This window comes from Xiphophorus maculatus, chromosome 7 (assembly GCF_002775205.1).
Source record: "Xiphophorus maculatus strain JP 163 A chromosome 7, X_maculatus-5.0-male, whole genome shotgun sequence".
In the NCBI taxonomy this organism is placed as follows: Eukaryota; Metazoa; Chordata; class Actinopteri; order Cyprinodontiformes; family Poeciliidae; genus Xiphophorus; species Xiphophorus maculatus.
This window is the reverse complement of record NC_036449.1, coordinates 6981030-7003426: the sequence shown is the minus strand read 5'-3', so window position 1 is coordinate 7003426 and position 22397 is coordinate 6981030. Positions and strand designations below refer to the sequence as shown.

Below are 22397 nucleotides of genomic sequence, written 5' to 3'. Positions count from 1 at the left end.
GTTCAAATCATTCTTCTACTATTTTTAATAAACCAAAGCAAGTTATTACTAAGATATTAGTGACTTGTTTAGTTTATTTTTGCGTTCGTGTGTGTTTTAAAGAAATACTGACTGCTGTAGAAAAAAAGACGAGTAGCATTCTTTGCTAGCATAGATCTAACTAACTAGTTAACTAATGAGCCTTTTTCTTTACTGAATTTCGCTGGAAATGTCGGGAATGTTAAACTGTGGTGTAATAATTTAAGAAATATATGCATTTTACTGAATTATAGTCAAATTAGTTCAATTAACTTCAAATTCCTGAAAAATTAGCTTGTTTTTTGACCGTTATTTTTTGAAAAATGCCGTGGTAAACACTCAGTTTCCATGGACACGCAAAATGAAATGCCTTAAATATTTAATATGTTTTTTAAAAACATTTTAAAAAATAGTGTTTACCCTTATAATAACCTATATTTCAATTGTTTAGTTTCATTATTTTTTCAAGATAGGGACATGTTGATGTAGTGTTTTTTTTTTTTTAATGCCCTGACAAACATACTTGGTTTCCATGGTAATGACATCAGACTAACGGTTTGTTAGGAAGCTTTCCATAAAATTTCCATTCATGTACGCGTTCACACACTGATGTTTATAAGCTAATGGATTGTAGCCACAGATGTTGTATGGTGCCAGCAATAAACTCCAGCTAAAGGTGAGAGAAGTGTCTTGCTCAAGGACACAACGACAGAGGCGGACCATTGCAGGGCAAACTCCTACCACTGTCGCCCCAGTAATAAGCATTGTAAGTGTGTGTGTTCGTTAATGATAGACCATTAATAGGCAATGAATCGTGTATAGTCGTAGTGATCATCAATCAAAACTAATTTTCACAAACAAAATAATGATTTATTTGTGAAAATCATCTTTGATAACTTTGGATTCCAATTCTTGGTAAACTGGATGGTTCTTTGCCCTTTTTTTCTTTTTGATAAATGCCTAGACAAACATATTTAGTTTCCATGGATACATTGGTGACATTATTTAAAATGACTTCAATAAAAAATTAAGGAACACTTTGCAAACATGCGCGTCCTCCAGCTTTGTGAAAAATGTGTTCTATGTAGTCTCCATGGATACATTGATTAAATAACAACACACAGCTTTATTCTTATAAAAAGTCATTAAAGAACAATCAATGTGTGCCTGTTGATTTCACAAAGTAACTAAATTATTTAGTTTATTGTAATTACTCAAGACCAGAAAAACAGCCTTTTGTTCCATTGCATTTTAGTGACGTATCATTTTCAGAAGTCACTTGAATGTTAACAGTGAATGTTAAAATTCATTAGAAAAACAATCATCTCAGTTTCAGTTGGTCCAGTTGTGATTCATTTGTTAGTTAAAATCTTGGAGGGATTGCAGGGGTTTGACGTTGTTTATGTGGTTTAAAAAGTTATTTCTGGTTTTAGAAGATCCGTTTTGTTTTATTCAGATCTTTGGAATAAGTAGTCAGTGTCTGGTCCAGGTTTCAAAAAATGCCTCAATAACACATTTGGTCTCCTTGGATACGTTGCTTGAAATAAAACCTTAATACTTGAATATTAGAAAGGTTTTTAGATACATATTTGTCCTGTATTATTTCTAAGTTGTTTAGTTTGTATTTACTAAACCATTATTGCTTAGTTTGCTTTTTCTAAGAAAGAGGAGTTTTGAATAATTAGTTGTTTACGAAATGCTGTGTTGGTCCTTTGCATGTTTGGAGCTGTAATATATTTTCACGCTGATTACATTTTCAGAAAGAGTCAGCAATATTAATAGTGGTGATTGGAAAACACTTTACTTTAGTTTGAGAAAATTACTTTTAGTGAATCCATTTTGTTGCAGGATTTTATTTTATTTTAAGAGTTTATGGCTAGGGATGAATTACCAATAAATGTAATTTTGATTTATTGTGTTTAATGATTGATTGGTACCAAGATGAAGCTGCAAGTTTGCTTGTCTGAGTGCTGATGGTTTATACGTGTTTGATCACTGAGCTTTAGAGTTTGTTCTGGTTTTTATGTAAAATTGTGTTTTTTGCTGTTTATTTTGTGTGACTAAAGATAAGCTTTATTTATTTTATCTCTTAATTCCCGTTCTTGTTGTATAATCACATCTGGCATAGCATTAATATTGCTAATCACAAAGCTGGGTTATTGTATTGTTGGTATTTCAGTGTTCCCTCTAAACATTGCTTTGGACTTTTGTGATTTTTTCCAAGATACAGATTTATAGCTTTTTTGGCTTTGTTCTTTTCTTCACAGCCCATACCATGGCGCTTCCAGCAGATGGATACCCAACGTTGGAGGGACGTCCAGATAATGGTAAGGAACACGGTAAGTTGTGGTTAAATGAAGCCGACATGGTTTCTGAAGACCATGGAGAGGAGTTGAAGTATAGTTCACCTCCGCAGTCTGTGGACTGTTCTACCAGCTCCACTGATAGCAATATTACCAGCTCCAGTGGTAGCTCTACTAACAGCTCCAGTGAAGACGAGGTAGGTAATGGAGACCAGGATGACTTTAGATCCCGATTTCGGGTTGTCCAGGTCCTTCGACCAAACATTAAATTCCTGTGGGGCATGGGAGTGCTTGAACATGCATTGAAACTCCTGAAATCAACAGTTGATCATCTGGGCTCCGGTGACAGTAATCTGACAGTGGTCCTTGCAGATGTTGCGTCGCAGCTGCCTGAGATTCTTCCCCACAATTTCAAATATATACAAGACATTGGGGTGGCTCAGAAGCCCCAAGAAGACATGGCTCCTTGTAATTCAGTGGAATTCCCATCTGGACTTGACAAACAGGAAGAGCCCATTTTGCGTCCAGAGAAGTCCAGACCTATCGGTACCTTGCAACATCATCAGGTAGGTTTGGAAGAGGACGCGGCTCATGTGACATCTGTGACTGGCATACATGGAAAGAGGACAAAGAACAGTGATGCTGATGAGGAGCCCCCAGCCAAGAGGACCAAGTATAGTGTCCTGTCCTTTCCGTACCAAAAGACGGAATATGACGATCCTATTGAGTTACCACCTGTCCTCAGTCTGTCACCTTTGACGTCGTGTGAGGATCCTGTTTTGTCATCCCCCGTCCTCAGTCCCTCAACACCAACGCACTTTGAAGATCCTATTTTGTCATCCCCCGTCCTCAGTCCCTCAACACCAACGCACTTTGAAGATCCCATTTTGCCACCCAGTGTTTTCAGTCTCTCACCAATGTCTCCATATGAGGATCCTATTTTGTCATCCCCCGTCCTCAGTCCCTCAACACCAACGCACTTTGAAGATCCCATTTTGCCACCCAGTGTTTTCAGTCTCTCACCAATGTCTCCATATGAGGATCCTATTTTGTCATCCCCCGTCCTCAGTCCCTCTACACCGACGCACGTTGAAGATCCCATTTTGCCACCCAGTGTTTTCAGTCTCTCACCAATGTCTCCTTATGAGGATCCTATTTTGTCATCCCCCGTCCTCAGTCCCTCTACACCGACGCACTTTGAAGATCCCATTTTGCCACCCAGTGTTTTCAGTCTCTCACCAATGTCTCCTTATGAGGATCTTATTTTGTCATCCCCCGTCCTCAGTCCCTCTACACCGACGCACTTTGAAGATCCTATTTTGCCACCCAGTGTTTTCAGTCTCTCACCAATGTCTCCTTATGAGGATCTTATTTTGTCATCCCCCGTCCTCAGTCCCTCTACACCGACGCACTTTGAAGATCCCATTTTGCCACCCAGTGTTTTCAGTCTCTCACCAATGTCGCCATATCAGGATCCTATTTTGTCATCCCCCGTCCTCAGTCCCTCAACACCAACGCACTTTGAAGATCCCATTTTGCCACCCAGTGTTTTCAGTCTCTCACCAATGTCTCCATATGAGGATCCTATTTTGTCATCCCCCGTCCTCAGTCCCTCAACACCAACGCACTTTGAAGATCCCATTTCGCCACCCAGTGTTTTCAGTCTCTCACCAATGTCTCCATATGAGGATCCTATTTTGTCATCCCCCGTCCTCAGTCCCTCTACACCGACGCACTTTGAAGATCCTATGTTGCCACCCAGTGTTTTCAGTCTCTCACCAATGTCTCCTTATGAGGATCCTATTTTGTCATCCCCCGTCCTCAGTCCCTCTACACCGACGCACCTTGAAGATCCCATTTTGCCACCCAGTGTTTTCAGTCTCTCACCAATGTCTCCTTATGAGGATCCTATTTTGTCATCCCCCGTCCTCAGTCCCTCTACACCGACGCACTTTGAAGATCCCATTTTGCCACCCAGTGTTTTCAGTCTCTCACCAATGTCGCCATATGAGGATCCTATTTTGTCATCCCCCGTCCTCAGTCCCTCAACACCGACGCACTTTGAAGATCCTGTTTTGTCATCCCCCGTCCTCAGTCCCTCAACACCGACGCACTTTGAAGATACCATTTTGTCACCCAGTGTTTTCAGTCTCTCACCAATGTCGCCAGATGAGGATCCCATTCTGTCACCCCTCGTTTTCAGTCCTTCACCATCAATACACTTTGAAAATTCAACTTTGTCATCCCCTGACTTCTTTTTCTGGATGGGGACTGAAGAGGACACAGAAGAGGAAGCAATACCTTCAACATCTAGCGGAATTACAGCAAGAGAGAGTTCCAGACACGTGTTTTTTAGACCTCACTACGTCTTGTCAAGTGACTCTGATTAGATTGGGATCGGTAAAAACTGAAGACCTATTTGGGAAGTCACATTAGGACATCATCATTTCTCTCATGTTTTTTATTAAAGCCATTGGGTTTCTAGGAAGCCTGTGGAAGCCTTAGGTAGCGCCTTGCACCGGGGCTTTTCTTTGTTCCGCTGCTAAATTTAGTATTTTAGATGTTAAGGTTTCTGGCAGGACTGAGGAAGCCTTAGGTAGCGCCTTGCACCGGGGCTTTCCTTTGTTCCGCTGCTAAATTTAGTATTTTAGATGTTAAGGTTTCTGGCAGGACTGAGGAAGCCTTAGGTAGCGCCTTGCACCGGGGCTTTTCTTCGTCTTTGTGTTTTCCTCTCAACTCCGTCCTGTTTCAGGGTGTAATAGTGGTGCTTCCCTACACGCTGCTTTCCAATATAGTAAATTATTCTGTCCTGTTCGTCTACTAATCCAGTCTCCCAGTTTTTAATCTTTCAGGTTTTAGCTGCTCATCGCTGGATTCTTTCATCGTTGTCCATGTGGTTCCTGCCTTCTGGATCCCTTGTTTTTCACACCGCTTGTAAGTTTTTGCATTCTACCTTCACATCATGCTGGTGGCAGATCTCTGATTCTCTGATCATTCCAGGTTGGATCTCGTCAGCCTGTAAACCTCCACCTTCAACACCACCAGTCAGACAGAGGAAGATAAGAGAACCCAGTTAACAAAAAAAAGTAAAAAACCTATTTTTAGCTGGCTAGCAATTTTAAATATGGATGAAATTGAGGTCAAATTTCAAAGCTGTTCTTTCTTCTGTCCATGTTCTCTTTTTTTAACTTTGTTGTCTTTTCTCTTTATTTCATTTCTCCGTCAACTCATGTCACTTGACTTGAGTTGTTCAACAATTAAAGAAGAAGACCTGCTCCACCTGTAAACCTCCACCTTCAACACCACCAGTCAGACGGAGGAAGATAAGAGAACCCTGTTGACAAAAAAAGTAAGAAACATATTTTTACCCGAGTAACAATTTTAAATATGGATGAAATTGAGATCAGATTTCAAAATTTTTCTTTTTTCTGCAGATTTATATTCTCTGTTTTTTTAACCCTGTTATGTTTTATCTTTATTTCATTTCTCCGTCAACTCATGTACCATGACTTGAGTTGACCAACAATTAAAGAAGACATGCTCCACCTGTAAACCTCCACCTTCAACACCACCAGTAAGGTGGAGGTAGAGAAGAGAACCCTGTTGAGAAAAAAAGTAAGAAAACTTATTTTTACCCAGCTAACAATTTTAAATATGGATGAAATTAAGATGAAATTTCAAAGCTGTTCTTTCTTCTGTCCATGTTCTCTTTTTTTAAACTCTGATGTCTTTTCTCTTTATTTCATTTCTCCGTCAACTCATGTACCTCAACTTGAGTTGACCAACAATTAAAGAAGACGACCTGCTCCAACTGCTGATCTACTGGTTGTTACAGATTGTGGAAAAGGTGAGGACCTGATGACTTGATCAGGAATTCACTTTAATCATCTGTTATTTAGACAGAGATTAAGGAATGTGTGTATTATTATGTGATGATTCTCCAGCATCACCAGCAGCACTGGACCAATCAGGAAAGAGAAGACACAGAGGACTGAAGGGACTCAGAAAATCCTGCTGGAAATCCCAAGATGAAGTTTCCTGATGCAACAGGGGGACACCTGAGGACACAGAATAAAGAAGGACCATGTGAAGCAGGTCCTTCAATAACAAACCAAGCATGAGTTGACCAACACTTACAGCAGGTTACTTCGTCCATCTACTGGTTGTAACAGATGATGGTGAAGGTTGAGGAGATAATGACTTGATCAGAAACTGTGGACGACAACTGCAAACGCTCAGCAAACAGCAAAACGAGCTGCAAACAGGTGAAACTGCACAGGAAAAGCGAAACTTCATTATCTTTTTACATTTTTTGTTTCATTTCATTGAAACCACAAAAATGTTTCCACCATAACTTCCAATTGTTCAATATTTTTTTCTATCAAACTTTGAGTAGTGTGCAAGAATTACCCAAACATGCTTTGACTTTATTGATCCCAAAGGGAAATGAAATGTAGTTGCAGCTCATTAATTCAGATTCTTCAAAGAGTTTTGCAGATGACTGATTGCTGTCAGCAGGAAAGATCTTTTGTAGCTGTCTGTGTTGCAGCAAACCTGAAGACGCCTCTGACTGATGATACTCTGTTTTCCCCATACAGACTCATGAAGAGGACGGTCAGAGTCGTCCATAGCTTTCTTGACTCTTCTGAAGAGTCTTTCTTTGCGTCATCTCCAGAGGTTCCACAGTCATCTCCAGAACAGAACCAGAACCAATCCAGCCTTCTTTATCAGATTGTTGAGCCTTTTGAGGTTCCTGGCTCTGATGCTGCTGCACCAACAGATGATAGCAGAAGAGATGACACTCTCAGCAGCAGACTTAAAGATCTGCAGCAACTTGCTGCAAACCTTGAAGGATCTTAGCTTCCTGGAGAAGTGCAGTCTGCTCTGTCTCTTTTTGTAGACGGCTTGTCCACGTGGTTCCTGCCTTCTGTTGTGTCTCCAGTCCAGTCTGTGTTCCAGATGAACACCGAGGTATTTATATTCCTGAACCACCTCCACATCTTCTCCCATGATGGAAATAGGGTTTCCTGTTTCTCCTGAAATCAACAACCATCTCCTTTGTTTTGTTTACAGTCAAGATTAGATGATTGTTCCCTCACCAGGCCACAAAGTGATCCACCAGATCTCTGTACTCAGCCTCTTGTCTTCCTCTGATACACAACAACTGCAGAGTCGTCTGAGTATTTCTGTAGATGACAGAAGTCGGACTTGTGCTGGAAGTCTGAACAATAGAGGGTGAAAATGAACGGTGAGAGTACAGTGCCCTGTGGTGTTCCCATGTTGTTGAGCACCTGGTTAGACACACAGTCCTTCAGTCTCACTAACTGTGGTCTGTTTGTCAGGTAGTCACAGATGCAGGTGATTGTTGAGGCCTCCACCTGTGTCTTCTGGAGTTTCTAACAGAGCAGATCAGGCTGATTTGTGTTCAATGCACCTGGGAACCAAAGACCCTGATCCTCACTGTGCTGCCTGCTTTGTCCAGATGACAGTGGGTTTGTTGAAGCAGGTGTCTGATCAACTCCAACTCCACGGCGATAAGCAAACTGCAGGGGGTCCTGATATGTGATCGTCTGCTTACTCAAGTGGGCCACCAGGAGTCTCTCCAGGACCTTCAGGATGTGGGACGTCAGGGCAACAGATCTACAGGCCTTATGACTGATGGGTGACTTTTCTTCGGTACCAGAACCAGACAGGATGTCTTCCACAACAACGGAACCTCCTCTTGGGTCAGGCAAAGGTTGAAGAGATGCTGCAGAATCCCACAGAGGGAATCTGGGACTGACAGCATCTGGACCTGCAGCCTCGTTCCTGTTCAGTCTCTCCGGCTGCTTCTTCACCTGACTTCTAGATACAGAAAAGTTGGAGGTGGAGGCAAAGGGAGCAGCAGCGTCTCCTGATGTGGTTAAAGACAAACTTGTGGAAGCAGAAGAGTCCATGACTGAGGTGGAAGATGGAACATCTGAGGTTTGACAGGAAAGCTGTGGGTCAGAGGAGGATGAGAAATCTGTCTGGCTGCAGACAGGAGAGGAAGATGATGAGCTTGTTCCTGGACTGAACCTGTTGAAGAATGTGTTCAGCTCATTTCCTCTGTCCAGAAACTAATATTGTTAAAAAAAGTCATGGTAGCATGTTTTTATGTAATAATGTGTATGTAATGTGTGGAACGAAGAAGATATGCTGCATAATCTGATGGAATTACAAAAGATCATTGTGGCTCCTGCTCAGTGTATAAACACACATTTTGTTGGTTTCTGAAGAGTAAAAATTGAACAAATGTGTACATTTAAAGATTAAATTTATATTTCACAGTCATCACAATGCTAAAGAAAAGTCTCACAACAGTGTGAAAATCATGGTGTTTATTTACAGGACAGGAAGCAGGAGGAAGATATTAAAGAATGTCAAATATTTTGCAGCGTCAGGTTATTTCTATGTATTATGATGTAATATAACACATGTACTTTAGGACTTATTGTATTCTGTTTCATTTTGTGTGTAACTTTCACTTGATTTGTGAAAGCATGAGGAAGATATTAAATTTTTGTATATATTTCGCAGTGTCATGTTATTTTTATTAATTATGATGTCATGGTGTATTTTGGAGGTTTTTGTATTCTGTTTAGTCTTTTGTGTAACTTTTACTTGATTTATGAAAGCATGGAAAGTAATTAAGCTGATCATAGAGTGAAATAACATTAAGTTGTAAGAAATTTCAATAAAAGCTTTTTTTGCCGTCACTGCTTTGGTTTTATTCAGATATCAGATTTGGATCATTTGAGATGATAAATCTGCTTTAGAGCAGAAGGACAATCATTTGATTTCCTTTTTTATGCTATTTAAACTCGTTGGCATGAAGCCTGGTACAAACAAGTTATCTGAGGTCAAGTCATATAAAAACAAACAAAAGAAAACATTAAAGTTTGATCAACTTTTATGGTTTAAAAATAACCTCAAATTCAGAATCTCTTCTCACATTCATTCTGTTCCCACTGAGTCTAAAGAAACAGATCAAGCTGATCTAAGCTGGGAGGAACTAACAGGACATGGAGAGCTGCATGAAAAAAGAGATAAAGGACAAAACATGGGAAATATGGGTGTGAAAAGAATAATGGACAAACAAAAGAGTGAACACTGGCCAGAAATAAAAGATTAAGAATCTTATTTACAAAAAAAAGAACAAAAGAGCCATTGAACAAAAAATATCAAGAATCACAATGCCCAAGACACATTTAGCCTGTCATAAAAATGCATTGATTGAACTCATTAATGTTAGCAGATGTTGGCAGGCATGATGTAATCTTGAGATTTTATTTCAAACTGAGTATATACACCTCTGGAAAAAATGAAAAGTTTCTCTGATTTTACTCTTTATAGGTTTATGTTTGAGTAAAATGAACATTGTTCTTTTATTCTGACAACATGTCTCTTTATTTTGTTTGTGAATGTATGTAAATAAGCAGTTAGATTTAGAAAACTGAACAAACAAATATCTTTTCATGGGTCTTATCCCTGCTGGGGGCTCAGCAGCCCTAAAGGTCAGATCCTAGAATCGCCCCTGAGTTTAATTATATATACTTTCATTTATAGGCCCTGTCACTAAGATTTCCTGTAATGACATTTTTTTGTAATGTAATTATACATTTTATAAACTGGTAGAATATTTTGTTTTTGTTTTTACAAATATTGACATGACAAAGAAAAGACAAAGTGACTAAATGATCGCAAATAGACTGTATAAAATGCAGATTTTATACAGTCTACATTCAAAGACTGTATAAAAAATACAGTGATGAAGATTTAAATATCTATTTCTATATAGCAACATCATATAGCTATATCAAATGTCACGTGACTATTAAAGTTTAGTCACATGACACAGATTGCCGTCATTTAATACCAATAACCAGCTGAGCCAATCAGAGGCCACATATCCTCCTCCTTTTCATACAGGCCTTTAAATAAAGACCCGGACTAAAAATTCTCTTTTTATCCTGCATAGCGATGCTCGTCCATTTTAGAAAGGATAACCTATCTTTAATGGCTTTTGTGTTTACAAGCATTTACCTGCAAGACAAAGAAAATGATTAGTGACCAAATGATCGCAGAAGGCCTACATTACATTCAAAGACTGTTTCAGGCGGTCATTGACGTCATTCTGTGACGTGTGATTCGGGGTTTGAGTTTGCTGTATTCTTTCCTCTTCCATTTTAGTCTTAAAGTTTAATTATTTTCAAAGCGAAGTATCTCAGTTAAAATAAGTCATTAACAGCGTATATAATGTTATTATAGGCTATAAAAGCTGTTAACTAGAAAATTCCTGAAGAAATTTAACCGGGGCCTGCCAAAGTGTGCCCGTCGGTTTGGACCCAGCGTTCTGATGCTAGAAATTAGCATCAATGCTAAAGAAAGCTGCAGTCATATGAGGAGATTCACAAGAATGTTTACTAACATGGACGTGCACCATCCAGTATGATAAAGTAAGTGTATCAGCTAAAATTAGCAAAAATGCTAATGTTAGCGTGATTGCTGTCAGTAGCATGTGGGACATCACTAGGATGTTTTCTATAATTGACTTACTCCATTCAGTATACTAAACACGGCTAATAAGTAAAATAAATAGCTAATAGCTTATTTAAGCTAAAACGCTAGTGCTAATGCTAATGAACTGCCTTGCGCAGTTCATTAGCATTAGCAACCTGAGAGAAAAACATAATGCAGAATAATATTATTGCGCCGCCTGCTGCGGTGCACTAACCTCAGGGGCATATTGAGGCTTTTATTTTGAAATTTGCAGTAAGCTTAATTTTAAATGCCCACAGTATTCCATTGTGTAACAGTGCTTTGGATAAAAAAAAGTCACATAAAGCCAAAAAGAGCAATTACATGATGTAAAAAATGTCAAGGCTTTTATTTTGAAACTTTTGTTAAGCTTCATTTCAAAGGACAAGTCTAATCCCATGTCTGATAGTCATTTGGTTGAATCAGTTATATAATGCTCAAAAGAGCAGTTATGTCATGTAAAAATATCCAAGGCTTTTATTTTGAAATTTTCAGTATGCTTAATTTCAAAGGGCCAAACTAATACCACGTGTAACAGTGTTTTGGATGAAAAAGTAAAAAAGAAAAAAATCCAAAAAGAACAATTACATGATGTAAAATTTGTCAAGGCTTTTATTTTGAAATTTTTGTTAAACTTCATTTCAAAGGGCCACACAAATCCCATGTATAACACTCAATGGATTAAATCAGTTATATAATGCTCAAAAGAGCAATTACATGATGTAAAAATATTCAAGTCTTTTATTTTGAAATTTTTGTTAAGCTTCATTTCAAAGGGCTAAACTAATCCCATGTCTAATAGTCATTGGGTTGAACCAGTTATATAATGCTCTAAAGAGCAGTTATGTGATGTAAAAATATTCAAGGCTTTTATTTTGAAGTTTTCAGTATGCTTCATTTCAAAGGGCCAAACTAATCCCATGTGTATCAGTGCGTTGGATGAAAAAGTCAAATAAAGCCAAAAAGAGCAATTACATAATGTAAAAATATTCAAGGCTTTTATTTTGAAATTTTCATTAAACTTAATTTTAAATTGCCACATTAAACCCATGTGTAACAATGATTGGGTAAAATCAGTTATAAAAAGCCCAAAACACAAGTAGTTCTAAAGGCCAGCTCAGTCCTCCTCTGTAGTAACTGACAGTTCCTCCATGTTTGTAGTTCTGACATTCAGCTCAGACCTCTTTTGTAGGCACTGAGTGTCCGCCATGTTGTAGTTCTAACCTTCAGTCATTGTAGTTCTAAAGAGCAGCTTAGCTGTCATGTGAGTGAGACAGAGAGGGAGACAGAATTGTAACTGTTTGAAGCAGTTAGTTTTTCTGATCAAAGCAGGCTGAACATATCTTTCTCTAAATGCTGTCAATAGCATGTGGGATATCATTAGAATGTTGTCTGTAATTGACTTACTCCACTCAGTATATTAAACATGGCTAATAAGTAAGAAAATAGCTAATAGCTTATTTAAGGTAAAAGGCTAATGCTAATGAACTGCCTTGCTGCGCAAGGCAGTTCCCTAACCTGAGAGAAAAATATAATGCATGCTAATATTATTGCACCGCCATAGGCGGTGCATTAACTTGAGGGGGATATTGAGGCTTTTATTTTGAAAAAAAACATAAGCTTCATATTAAATGATCACACTAATTAAAATGTCTAACAGTGTTTGGGTTAAATCCGTTATTTACTAGCCAAAACAGCCAGTAGCTCTAAATGGCAGCTCAGCCCTCTGTTTTAACTGAGTGTTGATTAGAACTACAGTGATGCGTATTTGTAGTCCTAACCAGCAGCCAATCGCATCCTGTGTTCCGTTGCTATGGTTATCAATCCTCTGCTAACTGTCATGTGTGTGTGACACAGAGAGGAGGAAAAAGATTTCTATCTTTGTGAGACACCCCATTGGTTTGCATGGAAAAAGCAGCCTGAACAACTCCTTGCCGTTCAGGAACCGAGAGACGTATTGAAAAACGGTTTGAAGCATATGAGAGGACTATTTGTCTTCTCCCATAGTACCGCGATTCATATTTGTAGCTCACTCACAGTAATTGCAGTGATGAGACAAAAATGGCCAGTGACGTGCGGTGAGGTTCATAGCTGGTGAGGCACTGACTTAATCATATTCAGATGTACAAATATAGACCCCCTGCATGTTATTGTTTACATAAGGAAATTTCGCGCATGTGGACAACGCTGGAGGGCAAAAAGACTATTTCCGTTCACTCAATCAAACTTGGACATGTAGATATTATTCATTTCGTGCTGTGCTCCACAGCGAAGGGAAAACCGTTAAAGTACAACTCAAAACCACGTCTTTTGTCGCTCTCGGTATCAGCGCAGCTACGCGCAGACTCGTTGCCATAGCAACTGACAACAACGCCACAATAAAAAACACTCAAATATTTCCCACGCAAAAAGCAGAACATTCAGTCTGTTGCAGTAGTATTGTTTTAGTATTATTTTGCGATTATTAATTAATTGCTGTGGTAAGAGGAGAAAACTATAAATATATCGCTGCACTTGACCTTGTTGTATGGCTAGCTGCATGGCTAGCTCGCTTACAGTATCTTACTCTGCAGTTGTGGAGTCACAATGTCTGGGATCATGAGCGCCCCCTGCCATGAGGCAGGAGAACTGCCTGCCTCACCTCGTTTCTGATCGCTCTTCAGCACATGAAACACGTTACGCACACAATTGGTGACAAAAAAAAACAACACTGTACATTATATACATAAGCTAAATTATGGAAAATCAGCTCATACATGAAATGTTTTTTAGCCATTTTATTGGCGACGTACAGACAGGAGGATCATGCTCTCAGAATGGCAGCCAGTGCAGTTAGCGAGAGGTTGCGCAATCCCAGGTGAGGCTCAGCTCGCTGCTGCCTCACCAGCTTCGCTTCCGAGCGTTTGAATGGGAAAATGCAGAAATTCAGCGATTTTGAAGAAAAAATAATCTGAACTTTTTTAAATTAAATGAAAAATAGGTATAGTACAAACCACAGGGTGAAAATAGCAATATAAATGATTTTATCATTATTATTTTTCCATGATTACAGGTGAGGCAGAGCCTCACCTGCCTCCCCTGACCGCACGTCACTGAAAATGGTGTATGCAGAGCTCAGAAATACAGTTAAATGCTTATTTAAGCATTTTAGCTTAAATAAGCTATTAGCTATTTATTTTACTTATTAGCCGTGTTTAGTATACTGAAAGAGTAAGTCAATTATAGAAAACATCCTAGTGATGTCCCACATGCTGCTGACTTCACAAGTCAGTACTGCTCTCCTTATGCATTGCTATGGGCAGGCCCCAATAACACTTTTATAATGTATAAGGTAGTTATACATTATAAAAGTATGGACACAGCCACAAAGAAGAATCGCCTCCTTGAACGAAGGATCCGGCGCTTCACGGACGGAGGTCCCAGCAGCGGCGGCCTGGCTCCCCGGGTGAGGCAGGCGGGAAGGAGCTTCAGGGCGGGGATCCCCTCTGAGCAGCAGCGCTGCTTGGAAGAACCGGACGGCTCCGAACTTCGTAAAGAGTCACCCCGGTCCTGCTCAACTTTTAAACATACAGAGTTATTGTTTTAATGTCCTTGTTCTTATCCTCTTTTAGTTTAACTTAATTAAGGAATTGTATTTATTAACAGATAAGTAAAAATTTATGTATAACTGTACAATGCCATGTTTTAAAAAACGTCCCAAGTAACAATAAAACATTTCGAAAGAAAAAAAAAATCTCCGTTATTTGTGGTCCAATTTCTCTCACGCACCAGCGCGTGCGTTCGTCAATGGAAGTCATGGCAACGACGTTAGCGTCCTCGAGCCTATAAATGACGCCGACCTTCTGAGTTCTTTCCCCTTTGCTACGGGACTTTTGACAGAGACGCCTGAAGGAGCCTTTACAGCCTCGGAAGGTTTGAGCTTGTCGAGAATCTGCTGCGCAAAACTTGCTGAAGAAGAACTTGCTGAAATTCGCACTTGCTGAAGAAACCCGTGGATACCAAACCTGCGAAAGACGTTTCCTGACCGGGAGAAGAAGCAGCAGGGTGACCAGCTGGAAGGTTCAAATCATTCTTCTACTATTTTTAATAAACCAAAGCAAGTTATTACTAAGATATTAGTGACTTGTTTAGTTTATTTTTGCGTTCGTGTGTGTTTTAAAGAAATACTGACTGCTGTAGAAAAAAAGACGAGTAGCATTCTTTGCTAGCATAGATCTAACTAACTAGTTAACTAATGAGCCTTTTTCTTTACTGAATTTCGCTGGAAATGTCGGGAATGTTAAACTGTGGTGTAATAATTTAAGAAATATATGCATTTTACTGAATTATAGTCAAATTAGTTCAATTAACTTCAAATTCCTGAAAAATTAGCTTGTTTTTTGACCGTTATTTTTTGAAAAATGCCGTGGTAAACACTCAGTTTCCATGGACACGCAAAATTAAATGCCTTAAATATTTAATATGTTTTTTAAAAACATTTTAAAAAATAGTGTTTACCCTTATAATAACCTATATTTCAATTGTTTAGTTTCATTATTTTTTCAAGATAGGGACATGTTGATGTAGTGTTTTTTTTTTTTAATGCCCTGACAAACATACTTGGTTTCCATGGTAATGACATCAGACTAACACGCTTTCCATAAAATTTCCATTCATGTACGCGTTCACACACTGATGTTTATAAGCTAATGGATTGTAGCCACAGATGTTGTATCGTGCCAGCAATAAACTCCAGCTAAAGGTGAGAGAAGTGTCTTGCTCAAGGACACAACGACAGAGGCGGACCATTGCAGGGCAAACTCCTACCACTGTCGCCCCAGTAATAAGCATTGTAAGTGTGTGTGTTCGTTAATGATAGACCATTAATAGGCAATGAATCGTGTATAGTCGTAGTGATCATCAATCAAAGCTAATTTTCACAAACAAAATAATGATTTATTTGTGAAAATCATCTTTGATAACTTTGGATTCCAATTCTTGGTAAACTGGATGGTTCTTTGCCCTTTTTTTCTTTTTGATAAATGCCTAGACAAACATATTTAGTTTCCATGGATACATTGGTGACATTATTTAAAATGACTTCAATAAAAAATTAAGGAACACTTTGCAAACATGCGCGTCCTCCAGCTTTGTGAAAAATGTGTTCTATGTAGTCTCCATGGATACATTGATTAAATAACAACACACAGCTTTATTCTTATAAAAAGTCATTAAAGAACAATCAATGCGTGCCTGTTGATTTCACAAAGTAACTAAATTATTTAGTTTATTGTAATTACTCAAGACCAGAAAAACAGCCTTTTGTTCCATTGCATTTTAGTGACGTATCATTTTCAGAAGTCACTTGAATGTTAACAGTGAATGTTAAAATTCATTAGAAAAACAATCATCTCAGTTTAAGTTGGTCCAGTTGTGATTCATTTGTTAGTTAAAATCTTGGAGGGATTGCAGGGGTTTGACGTTGTTTATGTGGTTTAAAAAGTTATTTCTGGTTTTAGAAGATCCGTTTTGTTTTATTCAGATCTTTGGAATAAGTAGTCAGTGTCTGGTCCAGGTTTCAAAAAATGCCTCAATAACACATTTGGTCTCCTTGGATACGTTGCTTTAAATAAAACCTTAATACTTGAATATTAGAAAAGTTTTTAGATACATATTTGTCCTGTATTATTTCTAAGTAGTTTAGTTAATATTTACTAAACCATTATTGCTTAGTTTGCTTTTTCTAAGAAAGAGGAGTTTTGAATAATTAGTTGTTTACGAAATGCTGTGTTGGTCCTTTGCATGTTTGGAGCTGTAATATATTTTCACGCTGATTACATTTTCAGAAAGAGTCAGCAATATTAATAGTGCTGATTGGAAAACACTTTACTTTAGTTTGATAAAATTACTTTTAGTGAATCCATTTTGTTGCAGGGTTTTATTTTATTTTAAGAGTTTATGGCTAGGGATGAATTACCAATAAATCTACATTTGATTTATTGTGTTTAATGATTGATTGGTACCAAGATGAAGCTGCAAGTTTGCTTGTCTGAGTGCTGATGGTTTATACGTGTTTGATCACTGAGTTTTAGAGTTTGTTCTGGTTTTTATGTAAAATTGTGTTTTTTCCTGTTTTTTTTGTGTGACTAAAGATAAGCTTTATTTATTTTATCTCTTAATTCCCGTTCTTGTTGTATAATCACATCTGGCATAGCATTAATATTGCTAATTAAATATATTGAAGAAAAACAAACACATTCACAAAGCTGGGTTATTGTATTGTTGGTATTTCAGTGTTCCCTCTAAACATTGCTTTGGACTTTTGTGATTTTTTCCAAGATACAGATTTATAGCTTTTTTGGCTTTGTTCTTTTCTTCACAGCCCATACCATGGCGCTTCCAGCAGATGGATACCCAACGTTGGAGGGACGTCCAGATAATGGTAAGGAACACGGTAAGTTGTGGTTAAATGAAGCCGACATGGTTTCTGAAGACCATGGAGAGGAGTTGAAGTATAGTTCACCTCCGCAGTCTGTGGACTGTTCTACCAGCTCCACTGATAGCAATATTACCAGCTCCAGTGGTAGCTCTACTAACAGCTCCAGTGAAGACGAGGTAGGTAATGGAGACCAGGATGACTTTAGATCCCGATTTCGGGTTGTCCAGGTCCTTCGACCAAACATTAAATTCCTGTGGGGCATGGGAGTGCTTGAACATGCATTGAAACTCCTGAAATCAACAGTTGATCATCTGGGCTCCGGTGACAGTAATCTGACAGTGGTCCTTGCAGATGTTGCGTCGCAGCTGCCTGAGATTCTTCCCCACAATTTCAAATATATACAAGACATTGGGGTGGCTCAGAAGCCCCAAGAAGACATGGCTCCTTGTAATTCAGTGGAATTCCCATCTGGACTTGACAAACAGGAAGAGCCCATTTTGCGTCCAGAGAAGTCCAGACCTATCGGTACCTTGCAACATCATCAGGTAGGTTTGGAAGAGGACGCGGCTCATGTGACATCTGTGACTGGCATACATGGAAAGAAGACAAAGAACAGTGATGCTGATGAGGAGCCCCCAGCCAAGAGGACCAAGTATAGTGTCCTGTCCTTTCCGTACCAAAAGACGGAATATGACGATCCTATTGAGTTACCACCTGTCCTCAGTCTGTCACCTTTGACGTCGTGTGAGGATCCTGTTTTGTCATCCCCCGTCCTCAGTCCCTCAACACCGACGCACTTTGAAGATCCTATTTTGTCATCCCCCGTCCTCAGTCCCTCAACACCAACGCACTTTGAAGATCCCATTTTGCCACCCAGTGTTTTCAGTCTCTCACCAATGTCTCCTTATGAGGATCTTATTTTGTCATCCCCCGTCCTCAGTCCCTCTACACCGACGCACTTTGAAGATCCCATTTTGCCACCCAGTGTTTTCAGTCTCTCACCAATGTCGCCATATGAGGATCCTATTTTGTCATCCCCCGTCCTCAGTCCCTCAACACCAACGCACTTTGAAGATCCCATTTTGCCACCCAGTGTTTTCAGTCTCTCACCAATGTCTCCATATGAGGATCCTATTTTGTCATCCCCCGTCCTCAGTCCCTCAACACCAACGCACTTTGAAGATCCCATTTCGCCACCCAGTGTTTTCAGTCTCTCACCAATGTCTCCATATGAGGATCCTATTTTGTCATCCCCCGTCCTCAGTCCCTCTACACCGACGCACTTTGAAGATCCTATGTTGCCACCCAGTGTTTTCAGTCTCTCACCAATGTCTCCTTATGAGGATCCTATTTTGTCATCCCCCGTCCTCAGTCCCTCTACACCGACGCACCTTGAAGATCCCATTTTGCCACCCAGTGTTTTCAGTCTCTCACCAATGTCTCCTTATGAGGATCCTATTTTGTCATCCCCCGTCCTCAGTCCCTCTACACCGACGCACTTTGAAGATCCCATTTTGCCACCCAGTGTTTTCAGTCTCTCACCAATGTCGCCATATGAGGATCCTATTTTGTCATCCCCCGTCCTCAGTCCCTCAACACCGACGCACTTTGAAGATACCATTTTGTCACCCAGTGTTTTCAGTCTCTCAAAAATGTCGCCATATGAGGATCCCATTCTGTCACCCCTCGTTTTCAGTCCTTCACCATCAATACACTTTGAAAATTCAACTTTGTCATCCCCTGACTTCTTTTTCTGGATGGGGACTGAAGAGGACACAGAAGAGGAAGCAATACCTTCAACATCTAGCGGAATTACAGCAAGAGAGAGTTCCAGACACGTGTTTTTTAGACCTCACTACGTCTTGTCAAGTGACTCTGATTAGATTGGGATCGGTAAAAACTGAAGACCTATTTGGGAAGTCACTTTAGGACATCTTCATTTCTCTCATGTTTTTATTAAAGCCATTGGGTTTCTAGGAAGCCTGTGGAAGCCTTAGGTAGCGCCTTGCACCGGGGCTTTTCTTTGTTCCGCTGCTAAATTTAGTATTTTAGATGTTAAGGTTTCTGGCAGGACTGAGGAAGCCTTAGGTAGCGCCTTGCACCGGGGCTTTTCTTCGTCTTTGTGTTTTCCTCTCAACTCCGTCCTGTTTCAGGGTGTAATAGTGGTGCTTCCCTACACGCTGCTTTCCAATATAGTAAATTATTCTGTCCTGTTCGTCTACTAATCCAGTCTCCCAGTTTTTAATCTTTCAGGTTTTAGCTGCTCATCGCTGGATTCTTTCATCGTTGTCCATGTGGTTCCTGCCTTCTGGATCCCTTGTTTTTCACACCGCTTGTAAGTTTTTGCATTCTACCTTCACATCATGCTGGTGGCAGATCTCTGATTCTCTGATCATTCCAGGTTGGATCTCGTCAGCCTGTAAACCTCCACCTTCAACACCACCAGTCAGACAGAGGAAGATAAGAGAACCCAGTTAACAAAAAAAAGTAAAAAACCTATTTTTAGCTGGCTAGCAATTTTAAATATGGATGAAATTGAGGTCAAATTTCAAAGCTGTTCTTTCTTCTGTCCATGTTCTCTTTTTTTTAACTTTGTTGTCTTTTCTCTTTATTTCATTTCTCCGTCAACTCATGTCACTTGACTTGAGTTGTTCAACAATTAAAGAAGAAGACCTGCTCCACCTGTAAACCTCCACCTTCAACACCACCAGTCAGACGGAGGAAGATAAGAGAACCCTGTTGACAAAAAAAGTAAGAAACATATTTTTACCCGAGTAACAATTTTAAATATGGATGAAATTGAGATCAGATTTCAAAATTTTTCTTTTTTCTGCAGATTTATATTCTCTGTTTTTTTTAACCCTGTTATGTTTTATCTTTATTTCATTTCTCCGTCAACTCATGTACCATGACTTGAGTTGACCAACAATTAAAGAAGACATGCTCCACCTGTAAACCTCCACCTAAACATTTTTCTAATTGCGATGCTGGACATTTTTACAAGGTTTACAATATTACATTTTTGAGTTGCAGGTTTTCAAATTAACTGTTGGATTACTAATTAAAATGACACATGGACATTTTTACACAGGTCAACACCACCAGTAAGGTGGAGGTAGAGAAGAGAACCCTGTTGAGAAAAAAAGTAAGAAAACTTATTTTTACCCAGCTAACAATTTTAAATATGGATGAAATTAAGATGAAATTTCAAAGCTGTTCTTTCTTCTGTCCATGTTCTCTTTTTTTAAACTCTGATGTCTTTTCTCTTTATTTCATTTCTCCGTCAACTCATGTACCTCAACTTGAGTTGACCAACAATTAAAGAAGACGACCTGCTCCAACTGCTGATCTACTGGTTGTTACAGATTGTGGAAAAGGTGAGGACCTGATGACTTGATCAGGAATTCACTTTAATCATCTGTTATTTAGACAGAGATTAAGGAATGTGTGTATTATTATGTGATGATTCTCCAGCATCACCAGCAGCACTGGACCAATCAGGAAAGAGAAGACACAGAGGACTGAAGGGACTCAGAAAATCCTGCTGGAAATCCCAAGATGAAGTTTCCTGATGCAACAGGGGGACACCTGAGGACACAGAATAAAGAAGGACCATGTGAAGCAGGTCCTTCAATAACAAACCAAGCATGAGTTGACCAACACTTACAGCAGGTTACTTTGTCCATCTACTGATCTACTGGTTGTAACAGATGATGGTGAAGGTTGAGGAGATAATGACTTGATCAGAAACTGTGGACGACAACTGCAAACGCTCAGCAAACAGCAAAACGAGCTGCAAACAGGTGAAACTGCACAGGAAAAGCGAAACTTCATTATCTTTTTACATTTTTTGTTTCATTTCATTGAAACCACAAAAATGTTTCCACCATAACTTCCAATTGTTCAATATTTTTTTCTATCAAACTTTGAGTAGTGTGCAAGAATTACCCAAACATGCTTTGACTTTATTGATCCCAAAGGGAAATGAAATGTAGTTGCAGCTCATTAATTCAGATTCTTCAAAGAGTTTTGCAGATGACTGATTGCTGTCAGCAGGAAAGATCTTTTGTAGCTGTCTGTGTTGCAGCAAACCTGAAGACGCCTCTGACTGATGATACTCTGTTTTCCCCATACAGACTCATGAAGAGGACGGTCAGAGTCGTCCATAGCTTTCTTGACTCTTCTGAAGAGTCTTTCTTTGCGTCATCTCCAGAGGTTCCACAGTCATCTCCAGAACAGAACCAGAACCAATCCAGCCTTCTTTATCAGATTGTTGAGCCTTTTGAGGTTCCTGGCTCTGATGCTGCTGCACCAACAGATGATAGCAGAAGAGATGACACTCTCAGCAGCAGACTTAAAGATCTGCAGCAACTTGCTGCAAACCTTGAAGGATCTTAGCTTCCTGGAGAAGTGCAGTCTGCTCTGTCTCTTTTTGTAGACGGCTTGTCCACGTGGTTCCTGCCTTCTGTTGTGTCTCCAGTCCAGTCTGTGTTCCAGATGAACACCGAGGTATTTATATTCCTGAACCACCTCCACATCTTCTCCCATGATGGAAATAGGGTTTCCTGTTTCTCCTGAAATCAACAACCATCTCCTTTGTTTGTTTACAGTCAAGATTAGATGATTGTTCCCTCACCAGGCCACAAAGTGATCCACCAGATCTCTGTACTCAGCCTCTTGTCTTCCTCTGATACACAACAACTGCAGAGTCGTCTGAGTATTTCTGTAGATGACAGAAGTCGGACTTGTGCTGGAAGTCTGAACAATAGAGGGTGAAAATGAACGGTGAGAGTACAGTGCCCTGTGGTGTTCCCATGTTGTTGAGCACCTGGTTAGACTCACAGTCCTTCAGTCTCACTAACTGTGGTCTGTTTGTCAGGTAGTCACAGATGCAGGTGATTGTTGAGGCCTCCACCTGTGTCTTCTGGAGTTTCTAACAGAGCAGATCAGGCTGATTTGTGTTCAATGCACCTGGGAACCAAAGACCCTGATCCTCACTGTGCTGCCTGCTTTGTCCAGATGACAGTGGGTTTGTTGAAGCAGGTGTCTGATCAACTCCAACTCCACGGCGATAAGCAAACTGCAGGGGGTCCTGATAT

At 39.7% G+C, this 22397-nt stretch overlaps 1 long non-coding RNA gene across 3 annotated transcripts; it reads left to right on the top strand.

The window, feature by feature from the left end:
• The first annotated feature begins 6074 nt into the window (after positions 1-6074).
• On the top strand, positions 6075-22397 carry LOC111609251. 3 transcript variants are annotated; one of them, XR_002753009.1, is made up of 5 exons: positions 6075-6168; positions 6266-6463; positions 20971-21101; positions 21435-21807; positions 21909-22397. It is a non-coding gene; the product is annotated as an uncharacterized LOC111609251 (long non-coding RNA). The 3 variants fall into 3 exon arrangements; XR_002753010.1 differs by lacking the exons at positions 6075-6168; positions 6266-6463 and adding an exon at positions 20582-20675 and having other exon boundaries at positions 20773-21101; positions 21909-22083; positions 22178-22397; XR_002753008.1 differs by lacking the exons at positions 6075-6168; positions 6266-6463 and adding an exon at positions 20582-20675 and having other exon boundaries at positions 20773-21101.